Here is a 20,078-nt window from a genome sequence, read left to right as displayed (position 1 = left end):
GCTCTGCTAGGGAGCAAGGAGGAATGAAGGGAGATAGCACTGCCAGGGCAAGACATCTCTCCAGGCAGAGGTCAGCAAGCTGGGCACGGAGAGAGACAAGGCCAGCAGGGCAGGATGGGGAGATGGTCCTGGATGCCCACCAGGGGCAGCGAGGACCTGCCAACACCAGGGCCCTGCTGGCAGTTTTCACTGCTTTCCTATGGATCCCAGGCTGATGGCACAGCTTTGTGAAAGGCATCTAGCACACAAGGTGTTTGCACGCCCAAAACCTCCTAGCAGGCTCCAGCTGCTCCTACCAAACCTGCCACTGCCACACGTCAGACATTTCCTGTTTCCCAGCCATAAGAAGGTGGCTGCAGAAGCACAGCAGACACAGCACATCGAACGCTGGAGCAGCAAAAAGCTCCTGCTGTAACATTTCAAAGCCACAGAGTTAAGAAAGATGGTCTGTCACGAAGTGACCAGCATTAACTCTGACCACCCCACAAACTTCAGGCGTTAAGGAACAATGCAAAGAATTAAAAGTCAACCTTGAAGGATTTCAGAAGCGAATTGCCCACAGTTTTGCTTTTCTGAGGTTTTTACAGTTGGATACATGTTGAAAGCACACTGCTTTACCAGCAGAGCAAGACAAAGCAAAGCCTATTAACTATCTCCATAACAAGTCTGCAAGAGTCTTGACATGCACTGTAAGCAAAAGGCAGGCCAAGCCATGATTTCTCAGTTTTCACTCTGTAATGACCTGAAAAAGATGAGAGTTTTACCTACATAGATAAGAAAACAGGCCATTACCTCACTCATATGAGTAACGCTTAATTAAAGGTTTGATTTGACCTAGTCATAGCTGCACTGGAGAAAGGCATCTTGACATCAGTAATAACAAAACAGTTAACACCAGCACTCGCTGAAACATTTCATCTGTGTCTGCCACCCCTGAATGTCTGCAAACAGAATGGGTTTATTGTTTTTAAATACACATAGGCACGCATTTCTTAATTATACTTTAAACCAAGAACAAAGGTCCCATATATGCTCTTAGCACACGGCAGACATCCAGTCACTGTATGTTCTGTAAACAACTCCCATCACTTCGACTGTTACCAGTAGACCTTTAGACTTCTGCATCTCTTGGCCCCTTTCATATTGAAAAAACATCATTAAACCAGATTAAAACTGCTATTCCAGTCAGACTGCTTATCTAATGCTTGAAGAAAATGTGTACCTGCAATGCTCTCCTTCAAAACAAATGAGAAAATCAACTGTTACTTCAGATTCTTCATCTTAGAAAAAAAATATTCTCTCTAATGAGACTACTAAATCTAAACTCTCTTCTATTAAAACTATGTATTTGCATAATCACAAACCTGTCTCAAGGAAACGTTTTTAGGATGGATAAACACAGCACTCATACATGTTCATATAGGCTGAATTAGATTCAATAACTTTAATAAGAAAAAAGTGTACATGTAGTACAGTTTTACGATTAGCATCTGCTTTATGTCTTTTTTTTTTTAATAAGATGACATTCAAGCTATATGCATGTATCAGAGCCCTTTATCTTACAATGCCATTTTCCCCCAGAGCATTCATATTTCACTTCTATAAAATATCAGCACACAAGGGCTCGGAACCGGCTTTACCTGCAACAGAGACAACTCCCAGACTATCAATTTATAAAAGCACTGGAAAAGCGGTAAGAACAATATTGACAGATGGGCTCTCCTGCACTTTCCCTGAAAAAGCCTCGGTTCTGGAACCACCCTTCCCACAAATTAGTCTTTGGGGAATTGATGGATAACAATACATTTCAGTCTTTCAGACTTCAACAAAGTGGGCACAGATTATTTCAGGTTTTGGGGTGGGTTTTTTGTTTCCCACAGCCCCCTTCCCCTGTAGTAAATTCAACTTTGAACCGTACTTTCAGGAAAAGATAAACTTAGCCATCAACACGATTCACTTTTTTCTCCAGAATTTCAGTAACTTGGAGGTTTTACTCAATGTATTAGATGTCCAGAGCTCTTTCCAGAACTCTGAAGCTACAATCCAGGGGCAACACTCATCCAAAACCGGCACTTGGGGTGTTTGGTCACTGAAGCTTTGGCAAGTCTGGGGTCCACAGCATCGCCAAACCTACATTTTTTTTTGGTTTAAATCACTTTCATTTAATTTGTACTCCCTCTGTATATCTGAAAAAACAGATGATACCTTCAGGTCTTCTTGCAAAAAAGCCCTACTGTAGGCAATACAAACTTAAGGACAAAAGGGCAACAATAAAATACCAACTCACTTCAACAGGACTTTACCTGTCCTACTTACAGTTCCCAGGAGGAAGCCAGGGATATACTTGGGGAACTGAGCCATCCACTCCCACCTTATCTATGGACTGTGATTTTAACCTTGAGCCTATATTTAAATTGAGGACTTGTATTAAACAGCAGTGGGCACTCCCAACCTCAGGACATCAGTGTCCTCGGCAGCAGAAGGCACAGCACGTCCGTTGTCATTACCAGGTGTGCCTTAATTACTGCTATTACCGGCAGCCAGGGAAGGGCTGCAAGGCAGCTACTCTTCAAAGAGAAAAGGCAGCACAGGGCAGCATAGATCATTTCAGCAACTGTAAATACTTTGCCATCTGCAGAGTCACTGGAATTAAACAACAGTTTTGAAAATGCTCATTTATCCCTCCCTGTCCACACCGCGCACACAGGCGCACCTATGCTGACCATATCACCGTGGTATCCTCAGTTTCTCCATACCTGTGGTCTGATCCACAGGCCACACAAAGTAAATACAAAGAAAGGTAAGCAGTGGCACACTCAACGGGTGGAGCACACAGCCCACAAACAAACAGTACTTCAACCAACTGTTATTTTTATCCGAACGTAAACAGAAGCACACAAAGTACATCTCCAGCCTTGCTCTTGCTGTAAGACTACAAGAAGAGAATTATTTAGTGTGGCAAAGGAAAATAAATTTCTTAAGAGCCAAGCTGAAGATCCAAGCCCCACACAGAAGGTGAGCTGAAGCTCACCGGAGTGTAAGGCACCCAGCCGTGCCAAGGGCTCCCGTGGATACAACAATTCCTGATCAATTAGGCCGCTGTCTAATGGATACAGCTGCCAGCGTCTGCTCCGATGCCAGGAAGCAGCAGAGGGCTTGGAATCAACACTGGATTTCTAGGCAGTGCTTAAGGACTGCACTGAAAATGCATATGGCCTTCAAAAAAAAATGTATATGTATTTCTGAAGAAGTCTAAAGTATGGCACCAGGACCAAGAAATTCAGTGGGAAGAGGTCAGGGCAATTCAGCATTCTGGAAAAATCCCACTTGGGTCTCTGTCCTGGCAGTGGAGCAACAGGTAGCAATGACAGGTGCTGTCAGCCAGTCCAGGAGGTACAGGAAGACCCTGCTCTATCCCATACTTGGGGGCAGCAGGAATTTGCAGCCAGCAGGGGCTGGGGATGAAGGTACCATGGCCAAGGCAGCTCCAGCGATATCCAGAGGGGTGACAGCTCCTGGACCATCAAAGGGGAGCCTCGCTCTTGCCGCCAAAATGAGCATGTGTTGGAAAACTGAGATGCAGAGACTCTCCTGTTCCTGAACAGGGATCATGGGTTTCTCTCTTCACTGGACTCATGACTTGCTCTGATCTAATTCTGCTTTTTAAAGGACAGTGAAAACTCCCAACTTCCAAACAAGTTTAACAGATCCTCTGTGCCTCAAAGTAGGTGGTTAAGCTACAAAAAATTACTCATTCCCTACAGTTACTGGCCATTGCCATTCCTGTAACAGCAGGATACCCATCTAACACATACAGACCTCAGTGTGCACTAATTTAATCTGCAGGTCCCTCCACCTCTGGATAAAGGGCCAACTTTAACCCTGTGCTGCTGCCGGAGGGACATGAAAGGCTCCGGAGGAGTAATGGAAAGAACTTGTTTATCCACCCGAAAGCACCCATAATTAGGAAGTGATGGATGTTGCTAGTAAAAGTGAGTGATGTTTTTCAGGAGCTCTCTCATCTGTAACAGCACTGTTTTCAGATAAAATAACCCTTAGTGTCGGGCAGTGTCAGGAGTGTCTACAGCCAATCAGTCACTCTGCTATCCAGAAAACAATATGACGTTTTCGTCATAATATCTGTGGCATACGTTGTATCAGCCCTTCTTCACTGTCTCACCAGTCAGGGTCTCCACCCCAGCAAAGCCGATAACTGGTGTTCCTGAGATAAACAGATAAGTCGAGACTTCCAAAAACCTCAATCCCACTGCATGTGTAACAGAACTCCTTTTGAACAAAACACCTTTTACAAGAGCATAAAATCATATGTGCCATCTGGAGTTAATGACTCCCAAGTAAAACTCAGGAGAAAGCCCCGCTCGCCACTCCAGCACGCTGGACTGCAAAGCGGAACCACCACAAGGAACAGCTTGGTAGAAAGTCAACAAGATAAGCAGGATCATTTCCAACTCGGACACCATAAAATTTCACACTGTAACAACTTCATTTACAAGACTCTGACAAACATTAAACAAGGAGAACAAATACCTAACACAATTAACTGAGATTACACATATGGCCTGAAGTCTCTGTGCCACAGTGCAAGTGCCAATAGAGACTGTCCCAAGAGGGAGGATGGGGCAGCTTGGTAACTATGTGACCCTACAGACTGTCACAGCTACCACGGGTAGTAACCCCTTGATTACTGTGGCTCTGAACAAGGTGGCCTTGTCAGCTTTATGGCACCGCTTCAAAATCGAAACAAAACAAAAAACCCCATCAGCATGATTAAGGAAATGGGACAGATGAGCAAGACAGACCAATACCCTTTGGGAACGTTTCCTGTGGTCACCTGTCAAGCAGCCTGGCTGTGTTTTTAACTGATTAAATCAGACCTCGACAGAAACCTTAGTGTCAATTTCTCAATGTTTTAATAAGTGCATTGAATTCTTTCTAAGGTTCATGCACCAGACCACCCCTCCGACAACAACACTGTCCCCTTCTAAGAAGTCACCTTACAAAACTTGATGGAGCTTGAGAGTTAACATCTCATTACCTAAGACCCGTTCTTGACCTTTAAACACAGCCAATGTATATTAATATTTAACCACTGCATGTTAGAGATTACATATCACTATTACAAGCTCATAGCTATTACTTCTGCAAAACACTAAGAAAAAATAGATGCTGATGTCACTGATCACATGCTTTCTATTTATTGTGATGGGAAATAATCAGCTTCTCTGATTAGGTACATGTTTATTATATTACAAGGCAACAATCTCCTTCAAGCACCCAATCCAATCCAATCCACGTGCTTGAAGCAAAGGTTTCTTAAAGGCTATGAATTTAAACACCTGTGTCCTAGAAAACATGCTGGTGCTTCTAACAAAGCAAATGCTAAAGCACTGAAGAAATTTAAACATTTGATTACGCTGCTTCCTCTTGAAGCCTGATTGAGAAAACAAATGCTTTTATGTTATTAAGAGACACTACTCAAAGGGAAGCAATCCCAGTAATTCCTGGTCCTTCTGAACCATTAATTAACATTACCTGGAGGAGCACTGCCACTCACACCTGGGACACCTGTAATTCAAAAATTTCATCCTCTACAGATAAGGAGGATGGAAATAGCTTATTAAAACTCTGAATAAAGCATGTGGGAAGGGACCTCAGGGCTTACTCTGAAGTCAGACCACGCTGTTCAGAGCCTTGCCAAGTTGACTTTTGAGTACTTCCTAAAATGGAAGCACCACAAGCTCTCTAGGCTCTTCAGTGCTCTTCCATGCTGAAGTTGAGCTTTTAGAATTTTCCTTGCTGCATTCTGGGCACTTTCCCCCTTTTCCCTTACCTGTACTCCCCACAGAGTAGTTGGACACCGCCACCACCTCATCCACCTTCCGGGGATGGGTGACTGTGCTCAGGACCTCTCTCCCCCAGACACCTCCTGCTCCAGTCCTCAGCCTGATTCACCCCAGGTTTTGGCACCTTCTTTGACTTGCCTATGCCTTTCTCCTGTGGGATTCAAGTTACAGCTTTCCCATAAACTAGGAGAATCTCTTATCCATCCCCTGGTTGAGACAGCAACTGAGCACTCATCTCCTCATCCACAGGCTGGTTGGATCCAGCTCCAACAACATCCTCAGCCACATCCAGGGATGCCCCCAAGCCGACCCACACTTCCCAATGTCCCAATCCTTGCATCTGGACACAGTGCCATGTCTGGGGCCTCAGCAGCACTGACAGCAACAGAATCATTACCTTTAATTACTGTCCTCTGCGTACGCTCCAGATGGAGCTCGTCCTCTCTGCCACTGTCAGCTGGTGCACAGGTGGTGACCCAGAGCTTGTCCCAAAGTGCTCTGCCACGGCTGTGCAGCCCTGCCACGTCCTCACCACTTTGTGTTTCCCCATTTCAGCTCAGTAAGCGACACACTGCAGATTTCCACATGCCTTTTCAATCCACTGTAGCCATTTAATTCTGAACTATGCTTCACAGTGCTTGAGCCCCTCTCAGTTTTGGGCTTACTTGCAGATTTAGTTAGTATTCCCTTGTCCACACCAGTAAAGAGAACAGCAAATAAAGCTCAGCCCAAGACAAACATGGGTGTATTCAGTCAATTCCTCATGCCATCTCCCTTCTTCCCCATTTTCAAAGCAAGTTACAGGTAACTACTCTTCAAACACAGTCCTTAAACTGTTTGATTATATTTACCATATAATTAAATACATATATTTTTGTATTCCACAGAAATGCCACATGAGGTTATGTCCAAAGTTACTGAAGTCAAGGCACATCATCAGAGGTACTGCTGCCCCCCTTCATCCTAATCATCTTCTAAACCTCCAGATTCCTGGAAACTGATTAAAAATTTTGTTCCAATTCCCTAAGCATTGCAGTTAGACTGACTAATCTATAACTCCCTGGATCTCCCTTTTTCAAACGGAGGTAATGCCTTTGCCCTTTTCAGTCCTCCAGGTCCTCTCTTGCCCTTCCCAATTTCTAAAAGATAATTGTAAATGGTTCAAAGGTTGCTTGGCTAGTGCTGATGTACTCTAGGGCAAATTTCATCAGGCTCTGCCTATTTGAATACACCTATCTTATCTCCTTTTTCTGATCTATCCTTTTTTCTACTCTGCACTTTACTCCTATCACCTTGTTTAAATTAATTTTAATTAACGTGAAGACACGCTCAAGCAATACAATAGCTACATGATATCCATTTAAGTATTTTACCTTTCAGCTGTAATGTTAGCAAAAAAACCAACTCTAGACTATTCACATACCATGACTGGCTTTTTAGAGATGCAGAAGAACATTTAGAAAGATTGGTCTAAGCCAGGTTGAAGACTGTATATGGCTTAGACCAATCCTCAGCTGAAATGTCTGAAGGGAAAACAATAAGAAATACAATAAACTCTTTGTCTGCAAAGGAAGATTTAAAGAATAATTTTAACTGCATTTTAGAAGGGACTCTTTTGTTGACTAAACTGGCCTGGTTTGGTTTTAAAAATTAAAAAAAAAAAAAAAAAAAAAAAAGCCAACACTTCCCCAGCAGATAAAGTGTTTGATATGCACAATTTCCTGCAGATTGCCTGTTATCTAGCACTGATCATTGCCAAGGGTAGGGTACCAAATTAGACTGACCACTGGTCCAAACCAGCACAGCAAGTCCCACTCCTCCCTGAACACTGACAAGTATCTCAAAGCACATTACAATTTTTAGGCATCCACCTGTTCTAGCTATAATTTACCTTTCATCAACTGGAAATTACCATCCTTGTAGCTGAGACATGGCAAGATACTACGGGAGCATTGCTAGTCTGCTTCTATGCAAAGCAAAACAGACAGCCTTAGATCATCTTCTGTGATTTCTATTTTGTTTTTCAGCAAAACAAACCAGACACGGTTGTGTGCTGTTACCACATCTCAGCTGAAGCACAGTGGCTTCTTAAACTGCTTCATTTCCATCCTCAAAGACCCATCAAGTTCTGTTCTGTGATCCCCTAGGCAGAAGATGCAACGTTAATGGAGATTCTGGCTGTCATTCTCAAAAGCAGTTAGTGATTTGAATGCCTCAATTGCTAGTGTACCTAACCTGAAATACTTAAAAAGGTCCAATTTTCAGGAAATGATGAACACTCAAAAACTGCTGGATGGTGGTTCCCACCCCCTTCAATGTATAAATCCAGAATCCATTTTACCTAATGTTTCCACCCAGAAAATCTTTTGCAAGACTAAAACCCTAGTACTAGTCAAAAGAATTGGGAAAATAGTTTTCTTTTGCTAGCTGTGATGAAAATGCAACAAATCCATGCATTCTCCCAGTTTCACAAAATACAGCAGCCTCCTCTTGAACATGGATTTGTGAGTATTTTCTTCCAGAGTGATACACTGAAAACTCTCCTTTACAAAATACTATTATCAGCTTTCAGTGAAACCTACTTTACTGGACATAATACAAAGCTTGATTTCCAGCACTGTCAGGCCAAAAAACCCACTCAATATTTCCAATCCATGTATTGCTGGTACTTGTCTTTACTACAAATGCCATTAGTTACCACCAGTAATCCCTGTCTTGCTGCCTGCCTCCCCTGAAAAACAGATCATAATTAGGAGAAGCCTTGGATCTCATCCTTGAGTTAATGATGAATAAAACCAAGGTACGAACAGAGAGAACAGTCAGAACAGTGAAATACTGGTAGTCTCTGCTGCTGTTCCTTACTCCACTAGTGGAACAATTCAGACTCTATTTTAGTCAGAGGAGTTTGGTGTCATGCAATTGTTCAGTCACAGCTCAGCAAACCTCATTATTTCAGGCCTCTTTAGAAATGCAGAGTTTTGCCCGCGAGTACATGGGATGTGCATCCGCTCGGTGTGGCACTCTGCCCCAGGAACAGCACAGCTGGTGCCTGTGAGGGGCACAGCCCCAGGAGCTGGCACGGGCACCAAGAACCCCAGCACAGTCACAACTGCCTGCTTTTTAATCCGTCACCCTGCTGGGCTCTACTTCAAACCCAGAGTCTAACCAATACTGGTTGGTTTCAGCCAAGCCTATGCTGATAGCAGATAGAACGAAACCAAGTTAATTAGAGTTAAATGTAGCCTCAAAGGAGATCTCAGTACCAAAACTCCTTATGCACATTAACTTATACAGCATGTATTTTTAATGAGTTCAGCACTTGTCTCGAGTTTAGGAAACACACACATGGGGTGGCAGCTATTCAAAGCCGTTGCGCCAGAGCATGAGCAAGTGCTGACTCCGTGGGATGACAAGGTTATGCTGCCAGTTATGGTGATTCTACCTTTATTGCATAACCCTCAGACAACTAAATTAATTAAACAGGTAAAGTGACAGCACAAAAGCCACCTACCAACATACTGATCATATAATAGAAAAGGAAATGAAAAAGACCAGAGGGCTAAAAGTTTACGTTCAATTTTACAAATATGGTTAAATCTTGTAACATCTCCAGCATCTGCTGATCCTCTTTTTCATAAATAAACTTTTGAAAATATATATTTCAGTAGACAGCTAAAGCAAACACCTTCAAAGCAGAAGGGAGTTTTACAAGCGCGAATTTGGAGCTTTAAACCCCACCCTTCCCTCTCCACATACATTCTCCAACACACACCATGTGAAGCCAGGTAAATGGCCAGCAGTCATGCCCTTTGGGCTCCAATATATTGAAACAACCCACTTATTTGTGAGATAAAAGGACCTGCAATGACTCTTAAGTCAGAAAAATATATTTAGCCATATATAAATAAGGCTGAGCTATGCCAATAAATTCTGTCAATGCCCTTTTGAGCCCATCATTTAAGTACAACCAGAAAATACTGCTCACTGGATTACAGTGAAAAGTAATGGGTGACTTACTGCTTTGCTTTAAGTATTAGTATGTTCAAGCCAATGTGGCATTAACACACAATCAAACCACTTTGAAACACATGAGCTTTGTGCCAACGTTTTGTAGAAATACATAACCTCTGTTACAGAAAACACCCCTTAAGGCAGAACATGGTATCGCAACACATTTTCCACAATGTATAAAAATTAAAGAATAAAAATGTTTAAAGTATTTAAGAGGACAGTGTGACACACTGACAAGTCAGAATGAAAAAAAACCTAATCATGCAGAAGTCTCAGTTTTAACTGCGATTCCAGTGATAACATTGCTTGTATAAAAATCCCCCAAATCATGATCATGTAGATAGACAGTACTTCCCTAGCAATTGCCAGTTCAAATGAAAAATCCTAACTTTTTCTTTTAATATTTTCAAGCAGTATTCCCTTTAATAAATTTATTAACCTCATTTATTGACCTCAAAATGCAACTATACAACAATTCTAATTTAAACAAATGACAAAAGATTGCTTCAGAATGCTCTGCTGTCTCAAAACTCCTGAAAACTTAATCTGTGTTCTGCTAATCTAGGTTACAATTTATCTTCAGGGGTTCTCCTGTAACATCATTCCTTGATGCTTTAGATTTAGCCTGACGTGATTGAAAAGGCTTCCTTTTCTTTCTTCTCTCATTCATCTGAAGAGCAGAAGTACACCTTGTTCCCAAGCTCCCCTGTCCCCTCCCCCCAGATCAGACAGACTTTATTAAGGAAATTATCTTAAAAGAAAACCCTACAGATAAACTATGACCTAGATCAGGGAGATTCTGCCCAATTTATGTTCAAAAAAGTTGATTTACTTTAAAAGATGTTATCGCATGTCACTCAAACTGTACTTTCAGCCACGGTTTTTATGGACTGAGTCTGTCATCTTTTATTTCCTAAAACCTGAGTTTACTTTAAGAATGACAGAAGACCTTCTCAGGGTCAGCTGAAAGCATTCATAACTGCACACACCAGAAAGGAAGCGCTATAAAACCGAGAAGCCCTCAAGGACCACTGTTTTGCTGAGGAGCAGCATGACCAAGCTGCCGCCTCAGCTCCTGTGCAATGTCACTGCTCTTGGTTCAGTTCTGTCACCATCCAAGGGGGGTGGCTGTCTCCAGCCTGACACTGCTCTAATACGCTTCTGAACGCAATATAAAACAAAGTGCAGATGATTAGTTCAGAAATGTCACCCCAAAGATGACAGGGATGCTGCTGTAATTCAGATACTGTCCAGGTTTGCACTTCACTGAGTCAGCCCGTCACTGGGATGCACTCAGCCCTGCTGTCCAGAGCCAGCCTGGCTTCCTGCTGACAACTTCATGGAACAGGTGAGCCTGCAGCGAGTGTGGGAACTGGTGGGGAACAGGGGATCTGACCCATCTGTACCACTATGTACTCAGGACCTGTTCATCTCCCAAATCCTGAGCTGTGGGAAAAGGGGATGCAGTATTCCAGCTCTCTTCTTCAGTGGGCATAGCAGCCCAGAGCCTTCCTGCTCACACTCCTGCCTGCCCCCAAATGCAATCCTGCCAACCCCAGGCTCACCTGTGAGGAAAACCAAGCATGCCATATGCCACACCAGCACCTCCTTTCCTGGCCTGCTGCTTCAGTGAAACACGAGGTTTCTGAAAGCAGCCCTCCCTTCCTGTTGTCTCTGAGTAACCTCTCAGGTGGCACATCCCAAAACCTGAGCACCACCTCCTACTGCACCTGCCACTGCCCAACCCAGCACCGTGGGATGGCAGGATCTATCCCACAAGGCTTTGAGCCCAAAATCCCAGTAGCAGGCTTTCTCCAATCCTCAGGAGCACATCAGCAATACTTTCAAACACACAAGACATACCTATCAGTCTCCACTTAAATGACAGGAATCATTCCTGGTTTTAGAGAAATGATGTTTGTTTCAAGCATCAGCATCTTAGCTAATGGGTTTTTGCTTCTCCTCTACACTCCACAAATACTGGGCTGAGTAATGCATAGCCTAATTGACTGTTAAGGTCATTGGCCTGCTCTTTAATCTTATTTAGTACACTTTGAGACAGTTCATGAGTCATTAGGGCTTCGTTCTTGAGGACACAAGGACATGTAATATACATTAATAAAGAGCATAAATGTAATCTAATGTGTGTGTTTTATTTTACAGATTGTGAAATTAGAAAGGTGGCATTAAATATTTCTTTGCAATGTTATAACTTTAACAATGCTGATGATTTTAGTATACAATAAGAATATTTGTCAGAGCCTGCTGGTGTATTCCTAACTTATAACATTGCTCTACGTCTAAGAAAATTCTGTAAGTAGTAAAAGTCACACTTTAAATACCAACTTGAAGTGAAAAAAGGGCTCAAGGGAGACCTAACTTAAAAATTCCTTATTTGAAGGGGAAAAGAGAGACATTTTTCAAGCTGTTACTCATTATATTAGATTTTATGAGGCAAATTATAATTCAGTGCGCGCATGTGTCAGGAACTTTGCAATACTTTTGAAAGGGATCAGAATCACTAATCAGGCACTGAAATCCAATTTCTGGGAGAATCTGGGAGCTCAAAGCCGAACATTTTTGCTGGTTTGGAAAGATCTTTGAAAAATAAAGTTAAACAGTAATTATACATAACTATACTTGAGAAACTTTACACCTGTCTTGACATGAATCAGATCTTTGCATGGATGATGAAATTCTTGGCATTGCTTTAGGTGATTGGGATGGCATTAGCTTAGGCAGGGTAAGAATTCAACAGCCACAAGCCTAGACAGGTAGGATAAAGGAGTTACTGACTCAAAAGGCATGGCAGCTTATCTGTGGAAGTCTAAACATGTTAATCATTTAACATAAACAGATCTGCTGATATTTTTAGAAAGGCATTTCAACTCATAAGTAACAATGTTAAGAAAAGGACACCAGTAACCCTAATCATATTTTCCACAGGTCCTCTCAGCTCCTTGCAGATTGTTGCTACTAAAACTCGAACTGGGGGAAGGAGGGGAGGAGGAAAGAAAGAAAAAAAGCCAAAGACAGGTAGCTGGGTTTGGTATTAGTACAATAAAGAAGTTGTTGGCAATTAGCCTTTGACTGCTGGCTGTGCTACAGACTCCTGCAACCTTTGTCTCCCTCTGCCTCAGTTCCCAGTCTATAAAACGAAGGTGATAATGTTTCCCTACCTCACAGGAACGTTCTCAGAATAAATCCATAAATGCCTGGGAGACGCTGAGACACCACTGTGACAGAGGCCATAAAAATACCTAGGGGAAAAAAAAAACCCAACAACATAAGAATAAGTGTCATAAGTGACCATAACAGCAGAGATGTTCACAGGTTAAATGCAAAACACAGAGGTTTAATCTTCACTTAATGACATGAGTTCTCCATCCTGGGGGAGAAGCAGTTCAGTTAAGTACATATTCCCACTACAACACTTTCAAAGCCATGACAGCAAGGGACAATTTCCCTTTTCCTCCTCGGACTCAACACGATAATCCACCACCAGGTGCAAGTGGGAAAGTTGTTTCCTCTACAGGCCCTCCATGACAAGTATCACATCCAAGAACCCCAATCACAGCAATAGACCCCCACATACTGACAGTGCTCTTCCTCAGCCTCCATATCCAGTGCCTACTGCACAGCTGAGCTCCTCCAATAGTTAAAAAACTTCTTTCAGCCTAACATTTATTCCTGAACAGATTTTATCCATTTGTTTTCATGCCAACATTGATCCAGCAGCTTAAATAGCTTTTCCCTATCTCCGAAGTTTATTTCCCTGACAATAAAAAATGAATTACATCACCTCCCTGTCAGGGCTCATCTGCCCACCCAAACCAAGCAAGTTCTTGGAGTTTGCTCTCAGGTGACTCCCCATCCTCAATATTACCTGCCTCCTCTGTCACCCCACTTCAGCGTCTTCTGCCCAGCCCTATCCTTGTGGCTTGCTGGCACCTTGTGACTTCACAAAGGTGTGTTTCTCCAGCACTTCCAACTGGTAACCCCCTCCTTCCAACCCAGCTCAGAGTAAAAGTTTCTCTCCTAATGCCTCCTAAGGTTACGACTCTGCATGCCATCACCATGGAAATAAGTCCCACTTTGACTGTTCTGGGTCTCAAGCTCTTTCTGAAATATATCCTGACCCTTCACAGCTCTGACTGTGCCTCCTACCCGTCTGACCCGCAGTGCTCTGCTCTGTGGTGCCAGGGACATCACAGGGAACATGCACAGTCTCCCCCAAAACATACCTCCTATCTTCAGTGTCAACTCAGCTTAGCAACTGATGGCTTGAGCTCAATTACACCACTAAGTGTTCTTTAACGTGAGCCAAATAACTACATCCCTCAGAAGGATAAGTGATTCAAAATTATGCAAATGCACAGAATGCATTATTTAGCCTTTATCATTTACGAAGTACTCGTTTTGCAAACAGTTTCAGCACTCTTACAGAGAGTGTGACAATGCCCTGAAATCCGGGCGTCTGACAGTTGCTGTGTCATGCACTGACCATCATATCCTCGGTGGGAGAGGGAGAGGCTTTGCCCCAGCTCAGAGGTGGGACACGGGGCTGGGACAGCCTGCCCGCCCACTGCCCCCTGTGCTCAGAGGTACCTCCACCTATCCCCTCATACACACCCCTCTCTCATCCCCTCACCAACACAGTTGAGCAGCACAACAAAAATCCCCTCACTTTTTTCCCATTTTTGAGGGGAGAGGGCAGTTCCCTTCCTCCTGGCACAGTGTGTGGAACCAGCTCAGGAGCTGCCCAGACAAGCACTGGAGCTGGTAGGAGGGGAGCAGCACTCCCCCCTTCTGCTGGTAGCCTGCCCCAGATCAGACTGGGATGTATTGGAAACCTCAGCCCAGGGAACCAGAATACACTCACCTTTCCAAGGACTCAGATCCATTTAAAACTGTACTCTAATAACCTTCACAAACAAATATATTATGCAATTTATGTTATGCAGCGTTGACTTCAATGACTCTGTAGCAGTGCTTACACTACTATATTTACTTCTGGCACACACTGGCAGCCTTCACTGCAATCATTCTGAGCGTGTTCCTGTTATAAACCTGGAGGTCTTACCCCGCCAATATCTATGCACAATGCTCCTCAGTATGTTTTCTATGTTTTCCAGAATTTTGACTAAGTTGTTCCTCTTTCTTCTGTCCCTTCAAGCTTCTTCGTCTAGAACATGTCCCACCTTTTTCCCCCTTTCACACAGGCTCCCAGTTTTCTACCCCTGCACCTTTCCCTCAGTATAAGGTCTCCAATTCCCACCTTCAGCTCGTCCCACACATCCACTTTGATGCTCATGACCCAGATTACCATACTAAAGAAGAGAGATTACACATATTTGGCTTCTCCCTTCCCCCACAACTAACAGGATGACCATATTTCAGTACTGGTTCTTTCCACTCTCTTCATCAATCTGCTGTAAGAATGGCAATAGCATCTGAGTGGAATCCATCCAGCAGCAAGAGGTTTGTTAAACCCCAGGACATACTGCATACAGAGAAGGATACTTAAGCTACTTAAAAGACAACCCTTTATTACATGCATAAAAATGCTTGAAATTTCTCTAAGCCAACACTTGAAATTAATAATCTCCTTTAAACATATCAGTCTCTGCTGCTGATTGTTATATTGGTTTTTATGCATTTTTTTTTAATTTATTCTTTAAAAACCCTATAGAATTTCCTGTAGTTCTCACAGACATAGTTGAGGTCATCCATGGTACACACTCATGTATTTCACTATAAACTCCTTTCTCCCAAAAGCATAAGTAGATTTTGCATTTGTATAGTAGGGGCAGTTCAAGTCAACTATTCTCAGCTACACCACAGTGACTCTACTGATAAGAAAAGGAAGGGAAAACAGTCACCAAAAAAAAAAAAAACCAAAACCAACAAAGCACCTCTTCTACATTGGAAATATTAAGACAAAGAGCAAAGAATTTTAAGATGAGGCTAGAAAATACTCTCAGTCATACCAAGCACTGTTTAACATGCAATTTAAGACTTGGAAATCCCTGCCACAAGAGGACCCATGCATGCTAAAGCGATCACTTCAGCTCTGAATTTCTTTGCATGTGTTTGTCTGACACATATTTAAAATTTTACACTGATTCAGTTTTGGATGTCATAGCCAACTTTATAAAACAGATGTTCTGCTTATAGGGGGAGAGGTATTTGCTGCTGAGGATTAAACATTAACAGAACAAAATAATCAGCAATGACGAAAGCGGTGATGGCAGTTCACTGGAGATAACCTCCTCCCTGAAGCACACTGCAGTCTCCATCGCGTTAATTTAGGCTGTTAGAAGCCTCGAGTGACGAAAGAGAGACCATACCAACAGGATTTTAGCACACAACTTCCCCCCCTCCCATAAGTTAAACTCAAAGCCAGGCTGCCGGGAGTAAGTGCTGTGCTGCAGGTCCCCTGCAGCACCCTGAGCAAGAGCCCAGCACCACCAGCTGCACCTGGACACCTCTGCTGCTGAAAGCACGAGCACCACCTGGGTTTTCCCAATTTCCATGTGCCAAGCCCAGAAGAGTATTTTCTGGAAGTCTTCAAGGCTGCTTTTTCAATCCGTGAGACAGTATTTACTGATCAGACGATACCAGTAGCCATGAGCCTTTCATGCAGCATTGACAACAGCAAGGAATTCCTCACCTCTTAGTAAGCTCACACACTGTCTGACGCAGCAAGAGGCACTTCGAGGGGCCAAGAAAAGCCACTACTTATCACAAGAAAATGGCAAATTGTGAAAATCCTGTATTGCAAGGTTAGCTGCCTAGGCACGGCTTTAATAGAGCTCCATAAATACCTCAGTCTAACACTGACAGAGGTTAAAAACCTATTATCTTTCCCAAATGACAGTGTGAACACATGTTCAATCGTACACCCCGCCTCACCAACCTACAAAGTAGATTCTGCTCTTTCAGCTTCCACAAATACAAACCACAGGGAGTTTTTTAAATGAAAGCATTATGAAGATTACATTAGGCAAGTTTGATCTACTGTAAAACACTCGCACACAACATTAAGAGGCAGAACAACCTTTAACACCTGCTTTCTCTTCAAACATAGCTCTATCTCTGAGCATGGCTTGGTTCCTGATGGGATGAAATCTCAAGCTAATTCGTATGGCTTACTCCACCAGCAAAGAACACTTTAAATGTCTGGGACCTAAGTGGCCCACTAATACCAAACTGGTGAGAATATTCTCCCAGAAGCACATACTCCAGAGAGTTGCTCAGCCAGCTGCCACCCCGCAGCACGGATCCACAGGGCAAAGAATGTTTTCACCCCTGGTGTGAAATGTTGTGACACAAGAGGAGGTGCGGCAGCTGGAAAAGGAGTGCGCAATCCGAGCAGTGCTGAAAAGTCATCATCATAAATATTCACAAGCAGGCTGATTTGTTTTCTTACTAATGGCGCATTGTTATTCACAAATATTAATTAGCCTCCAAATACCACCTGTTACTCAGCCCTCCCCTCTGCTGAGTGCCATGGGCTCCCTGGCTGCGGAGGCTTGCAGACCCTCTGTGCTGCTCAGAGATTTAATGATGTTTCAACTTCCACAGCTCACTCAGCTACTGGGAGGAGAGGCAGGGAATAATTACTTACTTACGTCTTTCTCTGCTGACCCCTCTGGAGGATGAAATGAACAGCTTTAATGGTCTCTGAAGGGAGGCTAGTCCACTCCTCCTTAGATGGGAAGGATGACAACTGCACCACTAGGTCTTTGGAGTGGAGAACACTTTTTAAAGATCCAAACTTCAAAGATCTCAAAAGGTGAGAGTTCAAACTCAAAATTTCTCCCCATTGGAGGAAGGAAAGCTGCTAATGCAATCACTCGTGTTTCCAGCAATCACTCACACTTCAGACAGAGCTGAGGCACCAGGAATTGCCTGTCACATCCTACAGTACAAATAAATCTCAGTCTGCCTGGAGGAAAGCTGTTACAAATCTCGGCAATTTTCTCTGGATTTCTTTAGATCACTTCCTCAAAGGGTCTCACTGTAGGTAAGAGGTACAGATGCAGGCAGACAGCCAATACAAGATTCCTCCTCCCCACCAGCAACAGCAAATGTGTTCTCTCCTCTTCCTAATCATGTGCATCACCCTTAACATGAGAAAGTTGGGCAGAGCACTGGTGAAACTAGGCAAAGTACTAGTAAAATGCACAAGTTGGTAGCACACCTAAGGTTGAAGATGAAATGAATGATGAAGTACTGTCTTGGTCTCTACAAACCCTGGATGGAAGATCCCTCAGACCTCTGAAACACACACATCCTCCTCAGTGTCAAGCAGAGACAACCAGGGAGTATGAGCTTATCGTGATGAATCCAAACTCACACAATAAAAGGAATGGGACTACTTTGAGCATGGGCTCACACCTAGTCCCACTGGAGGAGGTGAACTTGAAGCATCCTCCTCACAGCTGCCAGCAGAAAGACTCAAGCTCCAAAATCCAGCATTTGGCACTTCCATCATCTCAGGAAGCAGTGCTGCCTTTTCAGTGCAAATGCAGCACGAAGGTTGTTATCCCACAGCTGACAGACTCGATACCAAGGCACAGACATCACCTTGTATGCTTCCCAGAAAGGAGACACAATCTATTCAATACACCTCTCTGCAGCATCAGATTTTTCTTACCAACCAGCATGATTTCACTGGTACAGTCCAACCTTAATCCTCCTTAACAGGTTTTATGCATCGAGCCATCAGCTATACAGAACAACTGGAGGAGAACAGAAATCACAGATTTAAGGTGAAAAATTGGAGCAGTTTTTGCTGGAAAACATAACTAAGGCACAATTTAACCTTGTCCTGGCTAAATATGGAACAGGGGATACAAGGGCTTCATACCCTTAAACTCCCAATAGAAAAAAAAAATCTCTGCCATAGCTCCTGCATACAGCAATAACCCAGGACTATCAGGATTTTCTGAGAGTTTGGTTAGCCTCACACTGAAGTTCCTAAGATTATAAAACCAGCAAGTGGGAGGGCAAGGAGCACACAAGAATATCTAAAGCCATTTTCCCAGTGACTGACAAACACAGTACTGAATTTCTTAGGGACTCGGATGGCTGGAGCTGAAGTTAAGCTTTACTAGAGCTATATTTAGTTCTGCACAAATACAAATTAGGAAACACTTTCTTCCCAGTTACTAATGCAGTGTGACAGGAAACAATTATTTGCTCAGTGTCTAATGTTACCTTTGGTGAACATCTAGCTTGCAGAAATTGTATACTGTATAATAGAGAACAAAGTTGATATTCTGCAAATCAGTGAGAAAACTTATTTAAGAAGATGAAGCAGCATTTGAGTTGCACATGTCTGAGCTACACTGGTCGTAGCTATGCAGACAGTTAGTGCTGAGGCTTCTTCTGCTTTGATACTAAACTACAAAGTGAGTTTGTTTTCCAAAAAGTACATTAATTTATTCAAGAACTCTGTGGATATCTAAAGAATATCATGGCTCCTCCTCCAAAGCGTAAAACAGAGCTGGGCACAAAGACAGAACAATTAAAATAAAAATAAAATTCATCTTTTATGATTTCAAGTGCCAGTTTATCTCTATGAAAAATGCAATTCTGTGTCACAAGGGAGCTCTCAGCTCAGCAATCGCTTCAGTCTTCAACGTCTACAAAACACAAAAGATAACAAAATGCATGATTCAAATGAAGGGCCAGTTAGACCTTGGAGAACCAAGCCATGATTGTATAAAGGAATCCCACGTGCTTCTGAAGTGCTCAAAAGGCCGCTCTCAAAAAATCCTAGGCATGTGGCTGAGAAGAAACCCTGCTCCTGCCTACTACAGCAAGAATGCCAACTAACAGGCTTGGAGTTTCCAAGCCACCCACCACAGCATCCTTACAGGCTAAAAAGTTAGAAAGCACACAACCCCACTGCAGAAACATGTCCTTTCTTCTGGCACCACCAGGCAAACACTTGCCAGGCCCTTCACTGTACTGATTCACATGAGTATTTCTAGAGCTGGAGGAGGTGCCATTTCGTGCTTGGCTTAAGTGATTAAGACCCAGTATAACCAGAAAGATGCATTAAGTGTCTGCATTCTGATGTGCTGGTGACCTTTCCAGTTGCAGCTCCCTTTGAGATGGAGGGCAGATGAGCACTTGGCACCAGCCAAAAGACCATCAACAGCGAAGACTTCTCGAGCCAAAGCTGGACTA

At 43.1% G+C, this 20,078-nt stretch overlaps 1 protein-coding gene across 17 annotated transcripts in view; it reads right to left on the bottom strand.

Annotated features, from left to right (window-relative positions):
* The window catches only part of PTPRF (protein tyrosine phosphatase receptor type F), a 376,048-nt gene that overhangs the window by 273,745 nt on the left and 82,225 nt on the right, over nucleotides 1-20,078 (bottom strand). For 12 of the 17 annotated variants that reach the window (XM_051796949.1, XM_051796940.1, XM_051797024.1 and 9 more), the window contains exon 2: nucleotides 13,055-13,135. The exons of 2 other annotated variants lie outside the window; for them this stretch is intronic. The gene's annotated coding sequence lies outside the window, so the exon portion shown is untranslated. Of the gene's footprint in view, nucleotides 1-6,261; nucleotides 6,596-13,054; nucleotides 13,136-13,470; nucleotides 13,563-20,078 lie in introns of those variants that run through there. 3 more of the 17 variants (XM_051796958.1, XM_051796967.1, XM_051796987.1) reach the window with 3 other exon arrangements.

The sequence above is a fragment of the Manacus candei genome, unplaced genomic scaffold (genome assembly GCF_025592945.1).
Source record: "Manacus candei isolate 608988 ecotype Guabito, Panama unplaced genomic scaffold, ASM2559294v1 h1tg000005l, whole genome shotgun sequence".
NCBI lineage: Eukaryota > Metazoa > Chordata > Aves > Passeriformes > Pipridae > Manacus > Manacus candei.
This window is presented reverse-complemented; position numbering and strand designations above follow the sequence as displayed.